Below are 26,411 nucleotides of genomic sequence, written 5' to 3'. Positions count from 1 at the left end.
AATTTAAATCTGTGCAGCCAGAGCAAATCTCTTTCTAAGCACGTTTCAAACTAATTTGTCTCATTCCTGTAATTGAAACATCAGTTATAATTGATATCTGTACTCAGCTGGAAGCCCAAGAAGAGTTTATTCATAATTTGTCTAATTTTTAAATGGAGAATTACAAAGGTATTCATGGGTTCCAAAAGCAAGCAGCCCGCCCATAGCATGTGGGACTGTGAAGACACTGGAACTCTTAATGGATTTACAAACGTTCTCTCTGCAGGAGGCCATACATAAAGACCCATGGGAAATGTCCCAGGTAGTAAGTAGAGCCAGGGTCAAAATCATTATAAGATACAGAATTTAATAATTTTCTGATTTACAGCTATATTATTGGTACCAGCTTTAAATAAAGGTGTATTAACCTCATGTATCAGCTGTTGATAATTCACAGATTAGGTTAAGCACGTATGATACTTTTGTACCTTATTTCTGTAGCTAAGAAAATGCTAAACGAATCAATTTTGCTGTGAATTTAAAAAATATTCACACATTTCTGTTTTATCCAAGAACAGATGAATAAAGATGAATTTATTTAATTCATCTTTAGCATTCAGGAGCCAGTCCTGTCGACCTGATGGGAGCAGTCCTCAATATACGAAATTCAACTTTTTTATGTGTACTTAGAGATAAGACAATTACGAAGTAACAATGTAAAAAGGTTTAGTTATCACACAGGAGCTACCCCCCACTGAGTAATCAGCATGCTTATTATGACTATAATCTCCAGATAGTGTCAGAGGGGTTTGTGGAATTGGTATTTCTTTGTTCTAGCTTATTGTCTGTAATGCAAGTCTAATTGAGGTTTTTGGAAGGTAGCCTTTCAACTTGGTTGAAATAAATTCATTGTCTACTCACCTCTTCATCAAGATTGAGATGGTTTACTTCCACTCCAACCTGGTGGGCTTTGAGGTGGTTATGAAAGCCAATTGTCTCCTGTAAGTGAGGAAGGTGCTGACTATAGGGATAGTCAGGGAGATAGTTTGTGAAGTGGTCCATCTTCTCTGTCATTTATTCATCAAGGCTGAGTTTTAGGATAATCATCTGCTCATGAAGCCTAGTTATTTTTCATTTGGGGTCAGCTCTTTTCAACTTCTTGTCAGCCAGGAATGGCAGCAAGATGGACCCAGAGTAGCTGCAGCAGAATGGAATCAAGTGTGCTCACATTAAGAACAGAGGTGATATTGAGGAGGTCTTTGTTCCTACCAAAGGGTCCTGATTTCTTTTGTGTCCTACTTCTTGCAATCAGTAAGGTGGGACCTTAGATGTTGGGGCCATAGATAGCTTTTAAAGCACTGAAGAATCCATTGAGCCTTCATCCATCTTCTGATCTTGAGGTACTGGATGATAAGTTGGACCCTTTCCTTCAGGTGCTTTCAAAGCTGTTATTTTTATATTGAGGAAAGATGGTGTTTTCATTCCAGGAGCACTTCACATTTAGTATCACAGTGTCCTCATCATTCTTCCTCAATTTGGTCCTAGCTCAGCTGTTGGAGAAGCTAAGGGTCTCCCCACAACTGCCAGTTGTGGCAGATTTCAGGGTGACCTATAAACGGTGGACACTATGAAGTTGCTGTCAGCTGGGAATTGAAATTTATGTTCTGTGTGACAGGTGCAAGATTTGAGATGTCCTTGAAAACTTTGATATTCATCTCCTTGAGGCAACACTTCTAAAGATTCTATGTTTTGCGGCCAAATTAATTCCAATACATTTTAGTGGAAGCCATTACTGTTTATCTTTTGCTCTGCTCTGTTACCTCAGAGCATCTACAGTGAGTGCTGTCGTAAGAAAGCAGCATCCATCACTAGAGATCCCTACCACCCAGGCCATGCTCTCTTCTTGCTGCTGCCATTAGGCAGGTACAGGAGTCTCAAGACTCACACCACCAGGTTCAGGAACAATTATTAACCCACTACCATCGGTTCTTGAACCAGTGGGGATAAATTACATGGCCAGATCAGCCACGATCTTATTAATGGTGGAGCAGGCTTGACGGAGCAGATAGCCTGCTCCTGCTCCTATTTCTTATGTTCTTGTACTTTTATTACACTTACCCCATCATTGAACTGTTCCCACAATCTATGGACTCATTCTCAAGACCTCTTCCTCTCATATTCTTGATATTTATTATTAATTGTTTATTATTATCATTTTCTCTTTTGTATTTGCACAGTTCCTTTCCTTTTGCACATTGGTTGTTTGTCCACCCTTTTGGGTGCAGTTTTCATTGTTTCTATCGTTTTTCTTGGATTTAATATGTATGCCCACAAGAAAATAAATCTCAGCGTTGTATATTGGGACATATTGTGTATGCACTTCGATAATAAATTTATTTTGAACTTTTAAACTGCTCAGAGTATGTCAGCCTATCTTAAATCATCTAAATCTCATGGAAGTGAAAGTTGCTAATACTGTCCTGTATTCCTTCATTTTATTATCATTATCAATTAAAAATATATCTTTAATATTTATTTGTCGCATTTGAAGCATCAAGTTAATCTCGAACTTCAATTCTATTTCTTAAAATAAGGTGTCACGTTTTTTGTACTTACGCTTTGTACAACCTGTGTAAGGTCATCTCTTCTAGATTTATAACTTCAAACAAAAAAGATTGAACATGATTCTGTCACGTCAAAAATCATTTTTCAATTATACAATGATGTGCTAACAAAAATATATTTTAAATCCAGTGAATTTTTAACTGTATATTAAAACAAAATCACCAAAGAAACTAATACTAGCGTGTGATTGTCTCCCAAAAATGGTAAAGACTGAAACCTTCCTTAGCATCGATCAATATCTATCTTTACCACAAATATACAAGATAGATTTTTCATTGGTTAGCAACATCGAGTGACAAATCAATCAACTAATTAAATGGAAACTACAATTAATGGAGTGAAAAAAATTTGTAAGTCACCTTCGTTAAGCAGGGATTACTGCAGACATCTACTTCATTTGAAATACTAAATAATTGTAATTATTTCTGTGTACCAGGTGTAAATTACATTCTGAGATACTCAAAAACAAATAACTGCAGCATTTTGTGAAGGTTATCAATTGTTGTTGAATCTAGGTAGCTTTTATCATTGTCCACGCTGTGCCACACTTGAGGGAAAGGTGTAGGTATGATATGTAGAATGAGGACACCTGTGAAACCACAACTGTGAAGGTTTAAATTGATCCATTCCTTTCAGTGTCACTTATATAGTATTCTGATCGTGTGTGAACTTCAACAAGTTACTAAAGAGTGTTTACAATTTTTTTTGGTTATACCATGGATCTGGATTGCTGATCATTTCATTGCTGCTGGTCTCTGCAGAATCTACTTCACCTCAATCATTCATCTTCCGAATTGCATAAATAATCTCCCTCTTGCATATTTCATTAAATCCAGCATTAACTTTTAATTTGCAGTTAATTCTCTTGTTAAGTGGGAACAGGTAGTCTTTCATTCCGAAGACTTATCTAATAATGATAACAATATGACAGCATATTGTTTTTTTAGAACAGTACACCATGAAACCAACAAGGAAACAATCTGTCTTTGGACGTCTTTTGTGTATTGAGACAAGATTAATTAGTAATCTTGTAATTAAGAATATTCCATTCAAAAGTGATCACATACAGTAGAATTTTATGTGCAATTGGAGATACAGATCAGTTAGAAACTAAAGTTTTCAAATTAATTAATGCCAATTATGTGGTTTTGGGGAGGGCATTGATTAAAAACATTGGAAAATGATTTTGAAAGAATTGGCAGTAGATAGATACTGAAAAGCATGACAAGCAACAATTCAAAATTATCAACAAATGTGTATTTCATTAAAATTTAAACCTTTTTAAGAAAAGTGAACCATCTGAATTAATGAAAGATGGTAATGATAGTATTAGATAACATGAAGCAGAGGGAGGGGGCTGCAGACTTAGTGTCTAAAGACAGGATTAGAATTGGTAGTTATATTTTGACCAACTATACAGATTGGCCTTCTTTTCTAAGATTAATGTTCTTTGATTATAAAAATCTGAGATTTTCTTCAATTTATCAGAAAAAGATAAAAACAATACAGGTCCAACTGAAGTAATGTTAAGAGAAATTATAATTAGGAATGAAGAAATGACAGCGACATTACAAAGATAATTTATATTTGACCTCTGTAAAGACGTAATAAGTGTAACAGAAATCGAAGCAAGCTGAGCATTAAATGATAGTGAAGAAATAAATTAATATCACTGAAGAGAATTTATTGAAGGGGAGCAAAACTAAAGAAATCCCTCTAGATCTGATGACATGTATCCCAGGCAGCAAAAGTAGCACCACAGTTTCAGAAAGTAGTGAGGAAAAGAAATTGATAATTATGATTCAAGTTGTCTATGAAGTAATATAGTCAGGCTAACTGAGTGGATAAGAAGCTGGCAAATGGAGTATAATGTGGGAAAAGATACAGTTACGCATTTTGGTTATAATCACTACAGTGCAGATACATGAGATTAATTAAAGGGATGAGTGAAAAAAGATTGAGTGAGAAGTAGCAGAGTTTGGAAGAAAGAGGAGGAGACGCTGGGCTCTGAGATGGAGTCACAGAATAGATCCTGACAAGCTATTTGCTTAAACTAATGAATCCAGTTCAATGGGCTATTGTTTTAGGATAAGGAATTAGCCATTAAGGACTGAAATGAGATATTTTTCAACATGGCAGGCTGTAAATGTCTACATGTTCCACTGCTGAATAAACTCAAGATCAATTAGTTTTTGGACACCAAGGCAATAGGGGAAAATGGGGATCTTGGCCAGGGGCACTGATTCAGTTTAATGAATTGTGGAGTCACATGTGTTACCTTTAGTTAAATTTCTTAGGTTCTTCTGACTGAGTTTAATACAAGTTTTGAAAGAGAGAAGTACAAGACAGATATTGGGATTACAGATTTTGTTAAGGCCATGGTCCATGCAATACGACAATGCCTGGTAAACTGTAGAAATTAAAAGGAAGTGTTCAGAAGGCATTTAATGAGATGCAGAATCAATCCATTACGTCAACAACAAGAACTTTAATTACTGTCATAAGAATAATCATGGAGCAAGTAGGGAATGGTACTCGAATGATGGAATGTGATGGCAACAACCAGAAAGAAACCATTTTAGAACTAATTGTGATGTTCATACATAGATTATCACATAACAAGGGAAAAGCTTCCTCCCTTTTTGTCCTATGTTGTAACGTCCCTCTTTCTGAAAATGGAATATGGTCATCAGTAATATGCATTGACGGGATTTTCATCCAGAAATATTTCACCTTGCCGGAATGTTCATTCAGAGTCCCCAGATGATCCAGCTGCTCTTCTATTACATAATGTTAAACAAGTGGTTTGTTGGAATTCTGAGATTTTTTTCTCTTGTAAAATAAATACAAAGTTAATACTTACATAGCATATTTGTTGCAGTTGAATATTTAAAGATGTGCATAGTTAAGATTTTCTAGGAGTGAACTGCCTACTGGTTAATAAATTCATAACCTTATGAAAACTACTGTAGTCTGCAAAATGGGTCTTAGATCCAGTTCTCTTGATTTTTAAGCCACTAGTTTTTACTCTAAGTAACACCTCAGGCCACTCAGAAACTGAAATCAAGAATCACAGATCATAGCGATCAGTGCTGGAACTCTTGCTTGTGATACAAGCTGACTCAAGTTTACATTAACACAAAAATGGGTGGTATTCTGCATGGTGAAGACAGTTGTCAGAGGATACAGTAGAATATAGGTCAGTTGGTGATAGGAGCAAGGAAATGTTAGCTGGAGTTTAACCCATCAGACATAGGAGCAGAATTAGACCATCTGGCTCCACCATAGAGCCATGGTTGATTTGTTTTCCCTGTCAGCCTCATTCTCCTGCCTTCTCCCTGTATCCTTTAATGCTCTTACTGATCAATAACCTATCAAGCTTCAGTTTAAACATACCCAAAGACTTGGCTTCCACAGCCATCGGTGGTAATGAATTCCACAGATTCATCACCCTCTGGCTAAAGAAATTCATCATCATCTTTGTTCTAAAGGGATGTCCCTGTATTCTAAGCTGTGCCCTCTAGTGCTAGATCCCTGCATTATTGGAAACATCCTCTCAATATCCAGTCTATCAGACAAGTGTTAGGTGAGCCACAATGGGAGGGTAAGTGTTAGGGGAAAGTATACAGGAAATTGAAGGACCCTGAGGAACACTGATGTACAGAGGCATCTTGCATACAATTCATACAAATCAGTTCATTACATCAATGCCTTTAGTTAGTGTAGATGTTGTGGCAAGGTTAGCATTAAGACAATGCAGAGGCAAGGATAGCTCACAGACCATGTGCTGTCAACTGAGGCTAGAAAGGTCTTTGTGGCCTTAGCTCCCCTGTGCACAGCACCGGGCTGGAACCATTTGGCATACTGAGACAAGGATGTAAACGAAGCAATCTATGGTGACATTTACTTTTGGACAGTTATTTTACTAATTAGCTTTTAAAGTATAGTTTCTCAAAAAGCTGGATGAACTCAGCAGGTCGGGCAGCATCCGTTGAAAGAAGCAGTCAACGTTTCAGGTCAAAACCCTTCATCAGGACTAAAGAAGGAGGGGGCAGGGGCCCTATAAAGAAGGTGGGGAGAGGGTGGAAAACCAATCAGAGGAAAGATCAAAGGGTGGGGGAGGGGAAGCAGGAAGGAGAGGGAATGGGGAAGGGAGAGGGAGGGAATTACCAGAAGTTGGAGAATTCGATGTTCATACCAAGGGGCTGGAGACTACAAAGACAGTATATGAGATGTTGTTCCTCCAACTGAAGTTTGGCCTCATCATGGCAGTAGAGGAGGCCACGTATGGACATATCTGAATGGGATTGAGAGGGAGAGTTGAAATGAGTGGCAACCAGGAGATCCTGTCTGTTGTGGCATCCCACCTCTACTCTGTCTCCTCTTCTAGCTGCCTATCACCTCTCATGACTCTGCCTTCTTCTACTACCCATAGTGCTCTCCCCTTAGATTCCTTCTTCACCTCTCCTGCCTATCCCCTCCCTGCTTCCCTTCCCCCACCCTTTGATCTTTCCTCTGATTGCTTTTCCACCCTCCCCCCACCTTCTTTATAGGGCCCCTGCCCCCTCCTTCTTTAGTCCTGACAAAGGGTTTTGACCTGAAACGTTGACTGCTTCTTTCAACGGATGCTGCCCGACCTGATGAGTTCATCCAGCTTGTTTGTACGTGTTGATATGACCACAGCATCTGCAGTGCACTTTGTGTATAGATTCTACTGGCTATTAACAGCTGTAATTTGTGCTCGATTATGAAATAATGAATCTGAATATCTACAAGGTTACCAATCGACCAATATCTGCATCACACTAGTTAATTTCTATGTAAAAATGTTGTTTCTTGGTTCAAAGTTTAGAACAGTTTGGTGACAGAGGCCAAGGAAGCGCTTACAGAGAAGTTGCAGTGTGGGTAAACAATAAGGTGCAAGGTCATAACAAGGTAGATTGTGAGGTCAAGAGAGGTCAAGAATCCAGTTAATCATATGAGGGAAATCGCTCAATACTATTACAAAAATAGGTTACATGCTATTCAGAGCCCGATGCTATGTGCTTTCAGGCTCTTCTATCTTCAAACTTAATAGAAGGGGAGAAAAGAGAGAATGTCTGAGGTAGGTGGGGTATTTGATTACGCTGGCAGACTTATTGAGAAAACAAGAGGCTTAGACAAAGTCTACGGAGGGGTTTTGCTTCCATGATGTACTGAGCTGTGTCCACAGCTCTCCGCAGTTCTTTGTGGTCATTGGCAGACCAGTTGCCACACCAAGCAGAAATTCTTGTGTGGCATATTAATAAAAATTGGTGAAAGTCAAAAGAGACATGCTGAATTTATTGAACCTCCAGGTGAAGTAGAGAGGCTGGTGAGTTTCCTTGGCTGCAGTGCTTACATGGGTTGATTGGTAAATTTGCAGAGAACATAAAATCTATGACATAGACCAGTTGGAAACGTGGGCAGAGAAATGACAAATGAAGTTTAATCCAGACAAGGGTGAGGTGATGCATTTTGGGAGGTCTGATGTCAGAGAGAAATATACAGTAAGTGGAGAATTGTCCATCGGTCCCTGGATAGGGTAGTAAAAGAGTCAATCAGAATACTTGCTCTCATTGTTCAGAGCATGGATGGTAAAAGTCGAATTGTAACTGTATGAATGTTTAGTTAGTATTGTGCCCCTTCCCAGAATGATGTGGCGAGTGTATGGAGGAGGCTCAGTTGGATTTTGGCTGGATTGAGCCCATCAGTTTGAAGGAAAGGTTGGATAAATCTGAATTGTTTTCTTTTCAGTATCAGAGACTGAGGGGCAACTGATAGAAGTATCTAAAATTATAAGAAGCATAGGCAGGTAAAAATGTTAAATACTGAAAGGTTTAAGGGGAGATAGGTGAGAGAATTATTTAAATTTTTATTTAGAGGCAGCGTGGTAACATGGGAGATGGAGGAGCTAGAGATGGTGTCAGAGAGCTACTTCTTTCAGTTCATCCATGAAACAGTTTAATTTCTTCTCCTTAATGTATTTTCCTTCCTTTTTAAGGTGGCTGGGGTCCTGTCGGAATCCATGATCTACACCTGCACTCAAACTGCGGTTCTTTATGGCGCTAGGTTCCGGATTTCGGAGGTTGCTGTGCGGTCTAGCATTTTCGATATCTCCAGCAACGGCTTGGAAGACAGGTGCCTTCCAGGTGCGGCCCTGTGGACAACCTGATTCCTTGTCAGTGCCGCCGACTGAAACGTCGTGGAAACATCAAGACAGCAGTGTACGCTGCTGTCAAAACAAGAGTAATATCGAAACAGCGAGCTGTTGGCCTCCCCTCTCGTTGTGACAGGAGTGATATCTCTCTCTCCCTCATGAGTAAGAGAGAGGGAGAGCACCTGTGGGATGTCAAGGTGTTGGGATAGACAGTGGCTTTTTTGATGGGGGGTGTTGAAGTTCGAATGTTTTCTGTCATTCATTCTTTGGGGTTTTTCTTTGGTTTCATGGATGTCTGTGAAGACTAAGAATTCCAAGCTGTATACTGAGAACGGATACATTCTCTGAAATTAAATTGAAGCATTGAACAGGCCCTTTTAGCCCAACGAGCCTATGCCAGCCAATCACACCCATATGACCAATTAACCCATTAAACTGTATGTCTTTGGAATGTGGGAGGAAGCTAGAGAACCCAAAGGAAATTCATGAGCGAACATAGAAATTCCTTACCGACAGCGACAGAAATGAACCTGTGTCCCTGACATTATAATAGTGTCACACTGACCATTAAGCAATCATGTTGCGCCGCCCCCCCCCCCCCCCGTTCTCTTTTGCACAGAGAATGGCTGGTGCCTGAAACGTGGTGGAAGCAGATCCAACGTGTGGAAGCGTTTAAGAGATGTTTAAGTAAACTTCTGTCCAGGCAGGGAATAGAGGCATCCAGACAATGTACAGGCAAATGGGAACAGTTTGTACAGGGATCATGGTCAGCTCAAGCATGCTTAACTGTTTCATTTGATCTTCTGAGAGAAAGCTTTGACATAAAAATCCTCTAAGTAATTCCAAGTACAGTATCTACATCTTCCTTATCTCCTTATGCCTTGGTATAGATAGGTCAGCTAACTTCTTGTCCCTGGCAGCTTTTGATGGTACAGTACCTTAGAGGGCTGATCTTTATAATGTATCTGATTGTGTATCTAGAAGTGACAGGGAACAAGATTCTTAATGTAGTCTCCCAGGGGGCAGATTTGCTTTGAAATTCCACAGTTGAAATTAATTACTTTTCTTTTGTTTATCTAAGTATTTTAGAAATGTTCTATTTCAGAGATTCTTCATTGAGCTTTATTTTAAAACAGACTAATCAGCTATTCCTTAGATTCCTTTATAAAATTATGTTTACTTTAGAAAAATCTGCCCATCCTTATTGTTTTCCAATATCCTAGCTGAGGGTAAGATTGAAGAGAGAAACCTCCCAGGAGCCAACAATTAAAGGGTGGACATAATATACAAGGAAATAAGGTAGAAGAAATAAAGTGCAACACAATGTGTAACATAAAAAATACTAGTGTATTGATAACTAATATCTGTTAATTGTATTTACCTATCAGCTACAGTCTATTATGCCAGCGAGCTGTGTTTGGAAAATAACTTGGAAACCTTGGATTTGGTGTACCAATTAAATCCAACAAGACAAATAGATCCTAATTGTAATATAAGGAGATTATTAAATTAGAACATTTATAGATCAGTAGGTTAACTAATCACTTCAACACCTCGTGCCAACAAGTGAGCAATAGTTTTTGGAGCAGTCATGAGATTATGTGTTCATGCCCTAATTCAAAGACTTTAATACCCAAACTAAACATTGCTGCCTCATTAGAGTTCTGAGGAGTGTTGTGTTATTGGAAATTCCGTCTTTCCTTTGAGAAGGTAAATAGAGCTAATGTTGCAAAAAGATCATAAAGTGCATTTTTTGAAAACCAACAGCAGTGTTATACTTAATGTTCAGGCCATTTTTTAAATCTCTGTCACTTTCCCAAAATTATCGATGTTATTCTATTTAACTAGTTTTTGGTCTATTAACTTATAATGCCATATCTATTTTGGTATCGTAAAATTGTGGGAAAAATATAAGCCAAAGGAAACTGAACCACAAACACTGGTGACAATAAGAATTCATAATTTTGCACTTTATAATAAAGGAAACATAACTGGTCTCGAAACAAAATAGTATAAATGCAAAAATTCTTAAGTAAAAATAGAAACACTAGAATAGTGAGAGAAAAATAATAAGCATATAATTTCTCATCTGTAACTTCTCAACTGAACAAATCAGCACCAAGCTGAAGAAATGAATGAGATGACAATCAGATGAAATACTGTAGTCCACTATTCTCTGGGGAATGAACCATCTCCTAAAATCTAATCCAGACCAGGCCTTGCACAGGTCAAGTTTGTGATTCCTGGAACTGGAAAAAAACTCTCAAAGAGATCATGATGAATTCCTTTAATCAGTTTAATTAGATTACCTTTAATTCTATGTTTATTTTTGGAAAAGTGAGCAAAAGTGAGCTCTTTATTATGGAAGTTAGTCTATCCATTTGCATCATTGTCAAACCATAATTTCATCAAGCATCAGTGCAAAAGTTAATACAGTTCTGAAAGTGAAACTTGATAAAATTTGTACAAGGTCAAAGTAATATAGTTTCTCTTAAGTTTAATGTTGCATGCATTAGAACGCTTGGACATCACTTCTTCCACATTCTTAATGCATTTTCTTTTCCCTTAAAACTGTACAATAATTAAACATTTACCTTTTCAGTTTATATCATGCTAAAGTTATCCAGGTGAAACATTACTTACCATTTAAGTATCTAATCATCCCTGAAGCATGGTCCACAGTATTAACAACTTGATAAAAGTATCATTTGCAGTTCTGCGCATTGTTCTGTGACACACTCCTGCAGCCAAATAATGAGACAGACACACAGTAAGTATAATCTCACATCACTATTAAAACATCTGCATGTGATTGTTGATATAGACATTCTAATCCTGCACCAGCTTAAATATTGTTAATATTAATACTTTTCAATGTTTTATTGTAAAATATCTTGGTTATTATGAAGAAAATTGCACCTCATATTTCTCCTTCGTCAAAGATGGCCAGCACTTACAATTGCATGCAGTTGGTTGGTTTTCGTTGAACCAGGTGGGTGTGCAGTCTTCCCCATCTTTTGTGCCAAATGTCGGGAATCATAAAGTGAGATGACCAATATTGTAGTGCTTCTTGACCATCAAAAAAAATGAGCTGCGGGGTAAGGTCTGGTCTTCCCTGAGTATACTAAGAAGCATAATAATTCAAATGTAAGTCTATAATTATTTACGACTGACCAAATTCTCACCTAATCAAACAAACAATTCCTTCATGTGACTGCACCAGATGAGTTTCTGAAGTTGACTCTCCCAGATATAGGCAGTGAGGCATTGAACTGTGTTAATGATGTAAATCCTTATCCCTGTACATTTGCCAATAAATATCTCCCTTAAATGAATCAGTACATCGTGATAAAGTCTTAAATTAGTTACCAAGTTTGTGTTCATTATATATTTGTTAATGTTTCAATGCCAAACCCACAAATGGAGGTAATTCAGTAAAGAATTGATACTTAGGTAAAATAATGCAGGCCCTCTCAAATAAACCATTTGTTACTACAGTTATTATCAAAATTGTTGTTAACAATGTCCTAATGAAGGGTCTCAGCCCATAGAGTACACTGTTTATTCACCTCCATGGATGCTGCCTGACTTGCTGAGTTCCTCCAGTATTTTGTGTGTTGCTCTAGATTTCCAGCCTCTGCAGAATCTCTTGTATTTTTTGACAATTCTTTTGTATTTTCTGATGAAAAGTAAATATTTTTAAAGTAGATCATATTAATGTTTAAAAAAACAGTAATAATAAGTACTTTATTGATCCCAAGTGGGAAATCCTTTTGTTACAGCAGCAACATTTAAAAACACACTTAGCAGTGTGCAGACTTAATTAATAATGAAGTACAAATAATACACAATAATAATTTACCAATGTGCAATAAAGTGCAATAATAATGTATGAAATAATAAAACAGAGACTATTTACAATGATGTGTGTTCTCCTGTTGCACAGAGATGAACTGTTGTATACACTTATTGCATTTGGTAGGAAAGATTTTCTGTAACGATCCTTGTGACAGCGGAGCAGAGTGAGTCTGTTCGAAAGGGTGCTCCACAGCTTATTCAGTAGGTCATGGAGAGGATGTGCCTGATTGTCCATAATGGATAACAGTTTGTTTATTGACCTGCTCTCCACCACTAACTCACCAGAGTCTGAGGTTGCAGCCAAGGACAGATCCAGCCTTGTTGATGAGTTTATTGAGACTTTTTGCATCACCAGCACTGATGCTGCTCCCCAACATAAAGCTGCAAAGAAGACTGCGCTCACTACAACAGACTGGTAAAAGATCTCCAACATCCTGCTGCACACATTGAAGGATCTCAGCTTCCTTAGAAAATAGAGTCTGTTCATCCCTTTCTTGTAATCAGCCTTGGTGCCGGTTTTCCAGTTATGCCTGTTGTCAAGTTGCTGAAGTATTTGTACTCCACCACCATGGCAACCTCTTCTCCTAGAATGACTCACCACAATCCTCTTCCTCCTAAAATCAATCACTATCTCCCTGGCTTTGCCCACGTTCAGGAGCAGGTGATTCCTCCCGCGCCACCCCACAAACCTGTCCACCAGTCCTCTGTACTGCGACTCCTGCCCATCTCTGATACACCCACCCACCGCAGAGTCATCCGAGAACTTCTGCAAGTGACAAGACTCGGATTTGTACTGAATGTCTGAGGCGTACAGTGTGAACAGAAACAGAGGTAGGACAGTCCCTTGTAGTGTTCCAGTGTCACTCACCACCATCTCGGACAGAGAACTGCCCAGCTGTAGAAACTGGGGTCTATCTGTCAGGTAGTCAGTAATCCAGGAGAGAATGGATTTGTCTACGCCCATCCTTTTCAGCTTCTCGCTCAAAAAAAATGGCTTATCAAACACATTTCAGAAGTTTGTAATAATCGTGACCTGCCGAGTTCCTCCAGCATTTTGTGTGTGTTGCTTTGAATTTCCAGCAACTGCAGAATCTCTTGTGTGTGAGTATTTAAAAATTTTTTTCACTCTTTTGGAACATGAGCATGCTTACATGCTTGTAAGGCAGCATCTATTGCCCATCCAGAATTACCCTTGAGAAGGTGGGCTTGAGCCTCCTTTTGGAATTGTGGAAGTTTGTCTGCTGAAGATAATCCACAACACTGGGATTTCCAGAATTTAGACCCAGTGATGACAAAGAGCAACCGATAGAATTTCAGGCCAGGACAGTTTGAGGCTTGAAGAGGAATTTGTAGCTGGTGGTGCTTCCATAAACTTATGCTTTTGTCCTTCTTCATGCTGGAAGTTGTGAGTTTGAGAGGTGCTGTCAAGATATCATGGTGTGTACATATTAAAATTACATTTTGCCACTGGTGTGAGGAATGCCAATACCAGTGGTGTATAGGGTGCCTATCAAATGGACGGTGTTACATTTCTTGAAAATTGTCAAAGTTCACTCATTCAGACAAGAAGAAAGGATTGTATTATGCTCCTGACTTGTGGTTATGCACATGTGGGAAAGCTTTGAAAGCTTTCAAGCTGCCCTGCCTCTGAGCTGCTGTTGTAATCATGGTGTGTATGTAGTTGGTTTAGTTAAGGCTCTGGAACAAAGAACTTCATGTGATATTTTAAAACTTTAATTATCTAAGAAACCAGACCTTTGCTTCACAAGGTCTTAGGTCATACCTTCATCCCAAGTAGGAAATTGTCCATGCGTGAGCCATTTCTAGTAACGTCGAACAGGGCACAGCAGAATCTGTGGCACTCATGTGCACTCTGGTGTCCCGACACATGTTGAAGAATTTTGAATCGTAGTGTCAAGCCACCACCAGCCTTCGCTTGGCTTTTATGTTGAGGGTACTGATTATATTTGAAAATGTAACTGTTCCATAAGGTATTGATTCCTGGAAAGTGTCCTCTGTTATCCACCCAGCTTGGAGTACAGCTAAACAACTTCTGATGTGCTGAGGAGAAAATATAATTCAACAAAGCTTAATCATTTATCCTAGATCCAGAGAAATAGATTGAGTAAGGAGGACTGTAATTTGGTCATTCAGCTTCTTGAGCTGGTGCTAGGGCTTGTCCTTTGCAGGATCCAAAAATGATTTTACGTGTCATTATAGACAGTCCATTGGGACTGGAGTGGAAGATGACCGTAGGAGCTTAGGAGACAATGGCACCTAACGGCAACTCCTTTGCTTGCATCTTTGGAAACAGCTCTACTTCTATCTTTAATATCTCTCTATATTTTCCCTTTCAGTGTTCTTTTGAAGACCCTGACCTGGAGTTACACATTGACTTTGGTTCTTTGTGGGAATGGGACCCGCTCTTGGGGTCTCATGACCGGCTGTTATTTGATATACCAAGGATGCAGCCTAGAAGATCAGCTCGCCTTTGGAGTTTCGAGCTTTCACGGCTCTGGAGGCAGGCGGACTCGAGGTCGGTGCCTCTGCGGGAATTAGTGTGTCGTGGGAGTACACACAAGATTGAAAGCAGCAAGCTGGCTACTGGCTGTGTGCTCAGAGACACGAGCTCTTTGGGCACAGAGCTCGGAAAAGGCGACACAACAGACTTTTAACATCATAAGTCAGCGAGTTGTTTTGTTATGTCTCCCCTCTCATTGTGAAACGGAGATATCTCTTTTTCCCTTATTTGAGAGAAAGAGCCTGTGGTATGTCGAATTACCGAATGAATGAGCAGTCTTTGGGGCACTGCAAGTCTGTGACTTTACTGATGCTTTGCTACACGTTTGATTGTTTGGTGGGGGGTGCTGATGCTTTTTTTTGTGGGGGTGGGAGAGGGGTGGGGATCGTTGCTTTGCTGCTGCTTGTGCGTGGGAGGGTGGAGCTGGGGGACTTTGGGGTTCTAACATTTAACTGTTATTCATTCTTTGGGGCACTCTTCTGTTTTCGTGGATGGTTGCAAAGAAAAAGATATTCAGGATGTATATTGTATACATTTCTCTGACATTAAATGTACCTTTGAAACCTTTGAAACACCTATCATGGGCTTGAAGGAGCAGGTTCTTGGTCTAATGGCAAAATCTTTAAAATAGTTGGTGACACAAATTTTCTTGTCACTCAGAAAAATGTAGACACAGACACATCCACTTTATGTTACATAGATGCACTCTGAATATATGTACAGATCTTACCCCATAATTCCCCACCGCCCTCATCACCTTTGACCTTCAGTCCTCCTTCCTCTTTCCCTAACTCTGACCATAGGGAAGGAGTTAAAGGAAAGGAATTGAATAATGAGAAAGGAAGCTGAGAGGGAATGGGATGATTGATGGGGCTACATCAATCGTATTATGATTATTTTATTATCTTGAATTGAAATTATAATATCCTGATAGTTGTGGTTGTATGCACCATCAAGATTAGAAACTGATTTCCATTTTAATGCTGGGTAGAAAGGCTCAAGAATGACTAAATTAAATAAACATTTTCAATTAATTTCTGTCAGTCATCTTCAAATTTTCATCTTTTCTTTGACACTTTATAATAAGAATACCAAATAAACACAGCTGAGGCTGGGAACTTGGAAAAAAATAGAAAATTCTAGAAATGCTGATCAGGTTAAATGTATAAAATAATAATGCTTTCGGTCAATAACTTTTCAGCAAAAGTATGGTCATAATTAATTGCTTTAAAATATTAACTCATTTTTTTATTTTTCCATATGCCATTGAAGGTTTTCTATTTTCCTATTTAAGACCACAAGACCTGGGAGGAGAATTCGGGGATTTGGCCCATTAACTTTGCTCCACCATTGCCAATGAAGGAAACCATTTCAGCCCATCAAATCGATGTGAATTCACACAAGAGGTCTCATTGCTCACTAATTTTGTTCCATGTAACCAAATCGCCCACATTACTATAGTTGAGTTCAAGACAGTAAAGGGACATATGCCTTTGTAAGGGTGAGTGGATTGCTTTGAAGCAGTGTGTGTTGACAGGGAACTATTCTATTTTAATTTATGTTCCAGATTTTGCAGGAACAGTCACGATGAAACCAAGGTGTTTTCCATCATCAGCATATTTCAAAACAGGTTCAGAATTGTCCTGCATTTGTGGTCAGAGGGGAAAATCCCAAAGGTACCAGCAGTGCTTAAATAGGCTTTGATGCATGTACTCCTCTGCAGACATAATTCATCATAATGTATAGATCTGTAATTTTCTAATATTATACTTAGCTGTAATTATGTCAGCAAACTATGCAGATCTAAAACAAGTAGCTTTATTGAAGTGCATTTAAATCTCTCATGGCAATATTTCAATTTATGATGGTTTTCAGGATTTTTTCTACTGTTAGCAATATATATATATGGAATTTCAGATTCATCGCAGTCATAATTTTGCTTTGATCTTTATTTGAAACTATGTGTAATATTTAAATTTAGGATTAAGTTCCCTTTGCCTTTCTTCATCTAAGAATTTCAGTGTAACTGCCTGATTGAATTTTCTTAAAATTTTAGTTGTGGTGGTTGGACCAGTATAATATTTATGAGAATTAATACAAATAAAAGTTCAGGTAATATTAAAATTATTTAACTCTGATATTGATATTTACTGTTTTATAAACTATCTCTATTCACCTGACGCACTGCAGCATTTCTAGAAGAACCTGGATATCACTCCCGAAATATTGGTCTTAGATCACATCAGAGAAATGTTAGTCAATGATGTCAGCAGTTTCATGTACTTGGGCTCGTGGTACAGCTGATGAAGATACACAAAAAGAACTGAAAGATATGTAAAGCTATCTACCAGACATCCCACCCTGCAAAAACTCATTTCAGGGAGGTAGCACCATCAATTTGCGGGAGTCTCCCGGGAGAGGTGGAATGTCTGCAATAGAGTATCTCCTTAGCAGCTAGCCAGCTAGTTTAAATAATGCTAGCTATGCCAATGAACGAATGACACCTGTTAAACTCACCTCAACATGTCTTTTACATTTTAACCCACCGGGGCAATAGAAAAGTCACTGTTGCAAACAGTGCAGCGAGCAACACTGTCATTATCTTTTACCCCTATTAGGCAGGGGTACACTTTAGTGTAGTCTGGGGTGAAGTACGTTTAAAATTTTCTTTTTTTGGAACATTCTGCCATGTTTTGCTCTCTCTCTCTCTCTCTCTCTCTCTCTCTCTCTCTCTCTCTCTCTCTCTCTCGCTCTCGCTCTCTGTCTCGCTCGCTCGCACTCTTTCTCTCTCTCACTCTGTCTCTCTCTCTCGCTCTCTGTCTCGCTCGCTTTCTTTCTCTCGCTCTCTCTCTGTCTCACTCGCTTTCTTTCTCTCGCTCTCTCGCGCTCTCTGTCTTGCTCGCTTTTTCTCTCGCTCTCTCTCTCTCTCTCACTCTCTCTGCCTCGCGCACTCTGTCTCTCGCTCTGTCTCTCTCTGTCTCTCTCGCGCTCTCTCACGCTCTGTCTCGCTCGCTCTGTCTGTCTCGCTCGCTGTCTGTCTGTCTCGCTCTCTGTCTCTGTCTGCTCGCTTTCTTTCTCTCGCTCTATGTCTGTCTCACTCGCTCTCTCGCGCTCTCTCTCTGTCTCACTCGCTCTCTGTCTGGCTCACTCTGTCTCGCTCTCTCTCTGTCTCTCTTGCTCTCTCTGTCTCTGTCTCACTGGCTCTGTCTGTCTCACTCTCTCTCTGTCTCGCTCTCTCACGCTCTGTCTCTCTCACTCTCTCTCGCTCTCTGTCTGGCTCACTCTCTGTCTCTCTCTCTCTCTCTCTCTCTCTCTCTCTCTCTCTCTGTCTCACTCGCTCTCTGTCTGTCTCACTCTCTGTCTCTGTCTCGCTCTTTCTCTCTGTCTCTCTCACGCTCTCTCTCTCACTCTCTCTCTGTCTCTCGCTCTGTCTCTCTCACTCTCTCTCTCGCTCTCTGTCTCACTCACTCTGTCTCTGTCTCTCTCGCTCTCTCTCTGTCTCGCTCGCTTTCTTTCTCTCACTCTCTGTCTGTCTCTCTCGCTCTCTGTCTCTCTCGCTCTCTAAAAATCGATTTCCGGGATATTGTATATAATTTGCGGGAGTCAGGAAGCTGCTATCAATATGTGGGAGACTCCCGGAACTTCCAGGAGAGGTGGGATGTCTGTATCTACTATAATCACAGTATCAGGTATCTTAAACCATCTTTAAGAAGATTTTTGGGTGTATGTCTCTACCAAGGGAGGTGTAAGGCGCTCCCTCTCCCCGCTAGCCTGCAGGTCACCTTTGGGCAAGGCATAGTCCTTGCTTAGACCCCCCCCCCCCCCCACCCGAGCATGGTCAAGTGATGCCATGGGAGCTGGTGGTGGATGGTCACATGACCGTCTGGTGCACATCAACAAGTCCTGGTTATGCAACCACTGACATCAGGCAGACAATCTCGAATATTGAATATTAAATATGGCTGGGGTCACCCATTTGTAAAGACACTGCCCAGAAGAAGGCAATGACAAACCACTCATGCAGAAAAGTTTGCCAAGAACAACCATGGTCATGGAACAGCATGATACGACACAGCATGTAAAGAACGAAGGATAAGAAGATTTATTTAAATTTCAAGTGTGATCTCCATACAGTGTTCACCATTTGCGCAAAGCTGTCTGAATCGACAAAATTAATTAATTAATGTTAGAGGGTTTCAAAATATGGCAACAAAATGTTCAAGGTTCTGCTTTGGCAATGTAAAAGCACCTCAGACAAACTGCCAGCTATGACATTACAGCAAGTCCAGTGGCAGAGCTTCACTTAGCCAGTGGTCTGGTTTCAATCCTGACCTAGACCACCATTTTTGTGGAGTCTAAACTTTCTCCCTGTAATCATGAGAATTTCTTTTGAATGTTCCTGTTTCTTCTATATCTCAAAGACATGCAGATTGGTCGAAAAACTGGCCACTACAATTTGCTCCTCTCAAAGATGATAAGACCATTGGGACATAGGAGCAGAATTAGGTCAATCAGTCCATCGATCTTGCTCCAGAATTCCATCACGAGTGATTTATTATCTCTCCTAGCCCAATTCTTCTGCCTTCTCCACATATCTTTGATGTGCTGCTAATCAGGAACTTATCAACCTCAGCTTAAACACGGTATATCCATTTGTTTGGCCCCCACAGCTGCCTGTGGCAATGAATTCCACAGACTCATCAACCTCTGGCTGAAGAAAGTCTTCTTCATTTCTGTTCTAAAGGGACATCCTTCTATTCTGAGAGTGTGCCTTCTGGTCCTAGATTCCCCAACCATAGGAAACATCCTCTCCACATCCACTCTATCTAGACCTTTCAATATTTGATAATTTTCAATGAGAGCCACCCCTCCTCCCTCATTCATCTGAACTCCAGTGAGTACAGGTCCAGAGCCATCAAACACTCCTCTTATGTTAACATTTTCATTCCCGAGATCATTCCCATTAAACCTCTTCTGGAACTTCTCCAATGCCATCATCATAATTTTTTCTTAGATAAGGGGCCCAAAACAATTAACAATAATCCAAGAGCAGTCTCATCAATGCCTTATAGAACCTCCACATTACATCCTTGCTTTTATATTCTAGTTCTCTCAAAATGAATGCTAACATTGCATTTGCTTTCCTTGTCACCAATTCAACCTGCAAATTAACTTTGGGGGAATCCTGCAACAGGACTCCGAAGTCCCTTTGCACCTCTGATTTCTGAATTTTCACTTCATTTAGAAAAGAGTCTCTTGTGTAGGTGAATGGTAGAACCTGGGGTGAGTGGAGTTGATAGTCTGTCAGGAGAACAAAATTAGATTAGTGTAATGTTGGTATAAATGGGCAGTTGATGGTCTTGCTGGAAATGAGTAAATTTTGTAAAGCAGCACAGAATTGTGATGGAATTTCATCAATATTGGTGTCAAAATGTTTGTTGCCTTGCATCTAGTGTGGTAGTGTAGTGGGTAGTGGTGGTTACTCTCACTTTCAGCTTCTACCACTGGCTAGCAGTCTTGCAAAAAGGAGAGTGGAATGTGTCCATATGTAGCCTCTCCAACAGCAAGCCTCCTCGCTGGCGACACACAGAAACTGAACTCCTTTTGGACTCAGGATGAACTACAGAGGACGGAGAGGAGGTCTGACCCCTGCATAAGGAGAACGCAGGCCCACCAGTGTGTGGACATGCCCCAGTGCTCGTCCATACGTGGCCTCCTCTACTGCCATGATAAGGCCAAACTCAGGTTGGAGGAGCAACACCTCAGATACCGTCTGGGTAGTCTCCAGCCCCTTGGTAAGAACATTGAATTCTCCAACTTCCAGTAATTCCCTCCCTCTCCCTTCCCCCATCCCACTTTCACTCTGCCTCCTCTTCTAGCTGCCTATCACCTCTCTCATGATTCTGGCTTCTTCTACTACCCATAGTGCTTTCCCCTTACATTCCTTCTTCACCTCTCCTGCCTATCCACTCCCTGCTTCCCCTCCCCCACTCCTTGATCTTTCCTCTCATTGGTTTTCCACCTGGCACCTTCTACCCTCCCCCCATCTTCTTTATAGGGCCTCTGCCCCCTCCTTCTTCAGTCTTGCTGAAGGGTCTCAGCCCAAAATGTTGACTGCTCATTTCAACGGATGCTACCTGACGTGCTGAGTTCATCCAACTTGTTTGTATGTGTTAATCTGATTAAGGATAGTCAGCTTGACTTTGTTAAGGGCAGGTCGTGCCTTACGAGCCTGATTGAATTCTTTGAGGATCTAACAAAACACATTGATGAAGGTAGAGCACTGGATGTAGTGTATATGGATTTCAGTAAAGCATTTGATAAGGTTCCCCATGTAAGGCTCCTTCAGAAATAAGGAGGCATGGGATCCAAGGAAACCTTCCTTTGTGGATCCAGAATGGGCTTGACCACAGAAGGCAAAGAGTAGTTGTAGATGTTTTGTATTCTGCATGGAGGTTGGTGACCAGTGGTGTTCCACAGGGATCTGTTCTAGGACCCCTCCTCTTTGTGATTTTTATAAATAACTTGGATGAAGAAGTAGAAGGGTGGCTCAGTAAGTTTGCTGATGACACAAAAGTTGGGGATGTTGTGTATAGTCTGAAGGATTGTCAGAGATTACAGCAGGACATCGGTGGGATGCAGAACTGGGCTGAGAAGTGACAGATAGGCTTCAACCCAGATCAGTGTGAAGTAATTCATTTTGGTAGGTCGAATTTGAAGACAGAATATAATATTATTGGTAAGACTCTTGGCAGTGTGGAGGATCTGAGAGATCTTGGGTCTGTGTCCATAGGACATTCAAAGCTGCTGTGCAGTTTGATAGTGTTGTTAAGAAGGCGTATGGCGTGTGTTGAACTCAAATGTGGGATTGAGTTCAAGAGCCGTGAGGTAATGTTACAGCTATATAAGACCTTGGTCAGACCCCACTTGGAGTACTGTGTTCAGTTCTGGTCACCTCACTACAGGAAGGATGTGGATACTGCAGAGAGAGTGCAGAGGAGATTTACAAGGATGTTGCCTGAATTGGAGGGCGTACCTTATGAGTATAGGTTGAGTGAACTTGGCCTTCTCTCCTCGGAGAGACAGAGGATGAGAAGTGACCTTACAGAGGTGAAAAAGATGATGAGGGGGATTGATCATGTGGGTAGCCAGAGGCTTTTTCCCAGGGCTGAAATGAGGGGGCATAGTTTTAAGGTGCTTGGAAATAAGTACTGAGGGATGTCAGGGGTAGGTTTTTCACAGTGAGTGGTGGGTGTGTGGAATACACTGCCAGCAGCGGCGGTGGAAGCGAATCCGACAGGGTCTTTTAAGAGCCTCTTAGATAGGTACATGGAGCTTAGAAAAATAGAGGGCTATGCACTAGGGAAATTCTAGGCAGTTTCTGGAGTAGGTTACATGGTTGGCACAACTTTGTGGCCCGAAGGGCCTGTTATGTGCTGTAGATTTCTATTTTCTATGTTCTAAGTTCATAATGTTTCCGTTTGTCTACGTTGGTGAGGCCCCGAGGGGGATCTTAACAACTGGGCATCTCAGGATCTCCAAACCTTCTGCCCAAGCTTGTGATGATGATGATCATTATCTATTGCCCTTAAAGACAGATGGATGCCAACCATTTAATATTACATAAAGGAGCATAACTGCACCTCAAAGCCTATATTACTTCATCCTATCACAGAAGTTCCCTTTGTTCTCCTCCAAATTCTTTTCTATCTTCACTAACTTGTTTTCTTTCTTTCTCAATTCTGAGAAGGGGTGCATGTCTAAGGCTTTTTCTTGTTCAAGGTGATCATTTCCAAATTATGTTATGTGAATGCTGCTTGTATGGGGCAGAATGCTGGTATAGTGCCGTATGGCAGAGAATGAACTTGCCAGCTGTTCTGATTCCACACCACAAGCCTCCAGAAGATATAACATATAACCATATAACAACTGCAGCACAGAAACAGGCCATCTTGGCCCTTCTAGTCCATGCCGAATGCTTACTCTCACCTAGTCCCACCTACCTGCACTCAGCCCATAACCCTCCATTCCTTTCCTGTCCATATACCTATCCAATTTTTTCTTAAATGACAGTATCGAACCTGCTTCTACCGCTTCTACTGGAAGCTCGTTCCACACAGCTACCACTCTCTGAGTAAAGAAGTTCCTCCTCGTGTTACCCCTAAACTTTTGCCCCTTAACTCTCAACTCAGAAGATCCTCCATTTTTTCCAGCTGAGAAAGATCTCCAACCATGCCCCACTTCTTCAGTGTCAGCAAGAGGACATGGCCACAGTCATCATGAGGAAACATTGGAGGTGGATTGGGCATGTAATACGAAGAGATGCCAACTCCATCATTAAGACAGCACTTCATTGAACCCCTGAAGGGCAGAAGAAATGTGGGAGAGGAAAGACAACTTGGCGCCGAACCACAGAGGCAGAAGTGAGGACTCTGAACCATACCTTGGCACAATGGAGCCACAGGATTGGTTCAGTGAAAAAGAGCTTTGATCAGCGGCCAATCTGAACATTAAAAGTTTTGAGAGGAGGGGACTTTAGCCAGGTCCATACATAGTGCTAAGGGGAGTCATTGCTCTGAAAGAAAAAGATCCATACATTACACTTCCTCCCTCTTTACATTAATGTAACATAAAACTATGTAAGTAACAAAACGTTCAATTTTCCTTGAACAAGCCATACTCAAATAGACAATAGACAATAGGTGCAGAAGTAGACCATTCGGCCCTTTGAGCCTGCACTGCCATTTTGAGATCATGGCTGATCATCTACTATCAATACCCGGTTCCTGCCTTGTCCCCATATCCCTTGATTCCCCTATCTATAAGATACCTATCTAGCTCCTTCTTGAATGCATCCAGAGAATTGGCCTCCACTACCTTCCGAGGCAGTGCATTCCAGACCCCCACAACTCTCTGGGAGAAGAAGTTTTTCCTTAACTCTGTCCTAAATGACCTACCCCTTATTCTCAAACCATGCCCTCTGGTACTGGACTGTCCCAGCATCTGGAACATATTTCCTGCCTCTATCTTGTCCAATCCCTTAATAATCTTATATGTTTCAATCAGATCCCCTCTCAATCTCCTTAATTCCAGAGTGTACAAGCCCAGTCTCTCTAACCTCTCTGCGTAAGACAGTCCAGACATCCCAGGAATTAACCTCGTGAATCTACGCTGCACTTCCTGTACAGCCGGGATGTCCTTCCTTAACCCTGGAGACCAAAACTGTACACAATATTCCAGGTGTGGTCTCACCAGGGCTTTGTACAAATGCAAGAGGATTTCCTTGCTCTTGTACTCAATTCCCTTTGTAATAAAGGCCAACATTCCATTAGCCTTCTTCACTGCCTGCTGCACTTGCTCATTCACCTTCAGTGACTGATGAACAAGGACTCCTAGATCTCTTTGTATTTTTCCCTTATCTAACTCTACACCATTCAGATAATAATCTGCCTTCCTGTCCTGTTCTTACTTCCAAACTGGATAACCTCACATTTATTCACATTAAACGTCATCTGCCAAGTATCTGCCCACTCACCCAGCCTATCCAAGTCACCCTGAATTCTACTAACATCCTCATCACATGTCACACTGTCACCCAGCTTAGTATCATCAGCAAATTTGCTGATGTTATTCTCAATGCCTTCATCTAAATCGTTGACGTAAATCGTAAACAGCTGTGGTCCCAATACCGAGCCCTGTGGCACCCCACTAGTCACCACCTGCCATTCCGAGAAACACCCATTCACCACTACCCTTTGCTTTCTATCTGCCAACCAGTTTTCTATCCATGTCAATGTCTTCCCCCCAATGCCATGAGCTTTGATTTTACCCACCAATCTCCTATGTGGGACCTTATCAAATGCCTTCTGAAAATCTGAGATCCACTGGATCTCCCCCATCTAACTTCCTGGTTACATCCTCGAAAAACTCCAACAGATTAGTCAAGCATGATTTACCCTTGGTAAATCCATGCTGGCTCAGCCCAATCCTATCACTGCTATCTAGATATGCCACTATTTCATCTTTAATAATGGACTCTAGCATCTTCCCCACCACCGATGTCAGGCTGACAGGTCGATAGTTCTCTGTTTTCTCCCTCCCTCCTTTCTTAAAAAGTGGGATAACATTAGCCATTCTCCAATCCTCAGGAACTGATCCTGAATCTAAGGAACATTGGAAAATGATTACCAATGCATCCGCAATTTCCAGGGCCACCTCCTTTAGTACCCTAGGATGCAGACCATCTGGACCTGGGGATTTGTCAGCCTTCATTCCCATCAGTCTACTCATCACCGTTTCCTTCCTAATGTCAATCTGTTTCATTTCCTCTGTTACCCTATGTCCTTGGCCCATCCATACATCTGGGAGATTGCTTGTGTCTTCCTCAGTGAAGACAGACCTAAATACTTATTAAATTCTTCTGCCATTTCTCTGTTTCCCATAACAATTTCACCCAATTCATTCTTCAAGGGCCCAACATTGTTCTTAACTATCTTCTTTCTCTTCACATACCTAAAAACTGCTTTTGCTATCCTCCTTTATATTCCTGGCTAGCTTGCATTCGTACCTCATTTTTTTCTCCCCGTATTGCCTTTTTAGTTAAGTTCTGTTGTTCCTTAAAAACCTCCCAATCATCTGTCCTCCCACTCACCTTAGCTCTGTCATACTTCCTTTTTTTTAATGCTGTGCAATCTCTGACTTCCGTTGTCAACCACTGTGGCCCCTTTCCCCCCTTTGAATCCTTCCTTCTCCGGGGGATGAACTGATTTTGCACCTTGTGCATTATTCCCAAGAATACCTGCCATTGCTGTTCCACTGTCTTTTCTGCTAGGATATCCGTCCAGTCAACTTTAGCCAGCTCCTCCCTCATGGCTCCATAGTTTCCCCTGTTCAACTGCAACGCTGACACCTCCGAGCTGCCCTTATCCTTCTCAAATTGCAGATAAAAACTTATCATATTATGATCACTACCTCCGAATGGCTCCTTTACTTCAAGATCGCTTATCAAATCCTGTTCATGACATAACACTAAATCCAGAATAGCCTTGTCCCTGGTCGGCTCTCATACAAACTGTTCCAAGAATGCATCCCGTAGGCACTCTACAAACTCCCTATCCTGGGGTCCAGCACCAACCTGATTCTCCCAGTTCACCTGCATGTTGAAACCCCCCATAACTACTGCGACATTACCTTTGCCACATGCCAATGTTAACTCCCTATTCAACTTGCACCCAATATCCATGCTACTGT

At 40.9% G+C, this 26,411-nt stretch overlaps 1 pseudogene; it reads right to left on the bottom strand.

Annotated features, from left to right (window-relative positions):
* Window positions 1-3,047: 3,047 nt before the first annotated feature.
* On the bottom strand, window positions 3,048-20,889 carry LOC140730118 (glutaminyl-peptide cyclotransferase-like; annotated as a pseudogene).
* Between the last annotated feature and the right edge of the window lie 5,522 nt (window positions 20,890-26,411).

The sequence above is a fragment of the Hemitrygon akajei genome, chromosome 7 (genome assembly GCF_048418815.1).
Source record: "Hemitrygon akajei chromosome 7, sHemAka1.3, whole genome shotgun sequence".
Classification (NCBI taxonomy): domain Eukaryota; kingdom Metazoa; phylum Chordata; class Chondrichthyes; order Myliobatiformes; family Dasyatidae; genus Hemitrygon; species Hemitrygon akajei.
Note: the sequence above shows the minus strand (reverse complement) of the source record. Positions and strands in the feature narration are given on the sequence as shown.